This window comes from Penaeus monodon, chromosome 8, assembly GCF_015228065.2.
Source record: "Penaeus monodon isolate SGIC_2016 chromosome 8, NSTDA_Pmon_1, whole genome shotgun sequence".
In the NCBI taxonomy this organism is placed as follows: domain Eukaryota; kingdom Metazoa; phylum Arthropoda; class Malacostraca; order Decapoda; family Penaeidae; genus Penaeus; species Penaeus monodon.
In genome coordinates, this window is record NC_051393.1 from 27,776,756 (window position 1) to 27,779,255 (window position 2,500).

Consider the following 2,500-nt stretch of genomic DNA (forward strand, 5'->3'; position numbering starts at 1 on the left):
AAAAAAAGGGGAAAGAGAGAGGGAGAATGGGAAACGGGGAATGCAGGGGAAAAAACGACATGAAGAAGTAGTGAGACAGCAAGTGAGGTTTTATTGCACCAATCAATCACAATATAGCATATAATAATGGATATTACTATTATGTTGATTACAGCAAATGGAACCATATCTAAAATCTCTTAACAAACATTCCACTTTTTATCATCATAATCAACAAGTATGATATGTATACAATGTACAGGATTAACAAAACACTTTATACTCAGTACAGTATATAAAATTGGATATAGAAATTGAAATAAACATATACCTGAAATTAGTGATAGTGATAGTTTCTGTTTCTGTATCAGACACATTTGTAGGTGTTGGGGTTCTGCCATGCCCTGGTGTTGACAGGAACACATCGGGTTGTCAATTTCATCCGTGGGGTAAGAGTCTGATGAGCCACTTGTGATGACAAGTGCCGCCTGCGAATGAGATATCATACATTCTAACCCATTAGTTCCAGCCAAGTAAAATAGCTTGGAGACTGAAGAACAACACATTAGGAAACATATCAATATACAACATGCTCTTTGTTTATGATTAACCTTGTACACCTATAAGACATAAGTCATCTATTAACATTACCCAATAGTCGATCCTTCAACAAATTTTACTTTCTGAGCTGCAGGGTCATTAGTGGAAGCAGTGTGGCAGGGTGAACTGTCTACACTAATGGAAGCTTGGTCAATGCTCCCTCGACTTCCAATGTGCCTGTGGGAAGTTAGACCTGAGTAGCATCCTTAAAAAAAAAGCTTGACAACTATGTCTGAAAATTACTTGTTAGCACAACCATATAGTTAGCATATACTATTTACTATCTCTGTAATGCTACAATTTAGTGAAAAAGAAAAAAAAAATCACACACACACAAAAGATTTTTAATCAATACAGCAAAAATATAGGCAAAATGCAAGAATCCATTAGTCTTCTGAAAAAGTATCAGTCTGCTAATATAAACTTTCATACATACCTGCATTATGTATGTAGGAATTTTTCCTTTCCTGACAATCTGTTGTTCAATTACAGAACAATACACAGACATATACTACATTCTTTCGTTTATCAAATAAAGCTTTTTTCTGTTTAAGTTCTGGGTAAACTTAAGTAATGTTATATAACCCTTCTCTGCTACTGTTTTTTTTGGGGGGCTTCAGTACATAATGATTTTACTCAAAGTGATTGTTCTATCTATCACATTACATCCTATTCTTAGCTATATGCAACTGTAAAACTATCAAGCAAAACCATCAAGAACTTTACTGGGTATCAAAGTTCTGGGGCCTGTTGTACCTATTAGCTCCCTAGAATTATCCTGCAATGTCTACCCAACACAACAAATTGTGGCAAGTCCAAGCATTCATTCAAATATACCCTAAACATTTTTAAATATATATTCTTATATACTGGAATACTTTTAAGCTGACCATTACTGTATTCACATTTAATTTTCACTAATTGTTTTTGCATTTACAAATCCATGTAGTTATGCATATCCAATCCCGATTCTTACAACTGAAATTAACAGTAATCTAATGAAATAAAAAAACACATTATGTACTTACACAGGTTCCTTAACTTCTATGGTTGGTGAGGGCACCTTGAAGCTCTTGGACCTGAGATGAGACTTGGGCCCAGGCCAAGGCGGTCCTTCATTGAGGTTGCCTTAACACTCTGTCTCCGTAGCTTCTTGATCACATCGCGACGGAAGTCATGGAAGACGACTGCTTCCAGATCCTGCAGGCGTCGCTTTTCTTGCTCGATGGTAGAGGCTGAAGCACCTAACATCTTTCAAGTCATTGACAGTCTTTGCCTGTTCATTCTTTTCTATCTCCAGAAGCTTGGCTCGCTGTCTGGCATCAAGATTAGGGTCAATATGAAAGCTGGGAGGCTTTCATTAAGTGCTATTTGTCTTCTTCCTGAAGCTGGATTCTTGCTGTAATACCAGGTTTAGAATTAGCTGACACAGTATATAAGGAGGAAAGGACCCATGTCTAGAAAAGTTGTGATTGTTACAATAATATCAAGCTAACCCAAAAGATGAACATTACTCTACAAGTAATTAATTCTACTTATTTCATAACTGTTCTCATGAAGCATAAATTGCTTCCTGTTCTTCACAATTTTGTAACTTAAAATGTTTTGAAATAATATCAAATCATATAAAAGAGCAATAAAAATAAGATTAAAAGCTGGCCTCAGAAGGGAAAAATAAAATCTGTTTAAGAGAGGATATTCACAGATATATTACTGTAATGGTATCAGAAAGGATATTATCACAGATCTACACTTACACACTTTCTCAATATTTTTTTTTTGTATTATCTGTAGTCAACTTTGTCACAATACTTTTTATGGGGATGACATAAGTATAAAAGAACTTTCCAAACCTGTGAAGAAGAATGGTCAGTGTGGTCATCATCATCATCAGAATCATAACTAGACTGGGGTATGGCTG

At 35.4% G+C, this 2,500-nt stretch overlaps 1 pseudogene; it reads right to left on the reverse strand.

Annotated features, from left to right (window-relative positions):
• Nucleotides 1–316: 316 nt before the first annotated feature.
• Nucleotides 317–2,500, reverse strand: part of LOC119575917 — a 2,627-nt pseudogene continuing 443 nt past the window's right edge.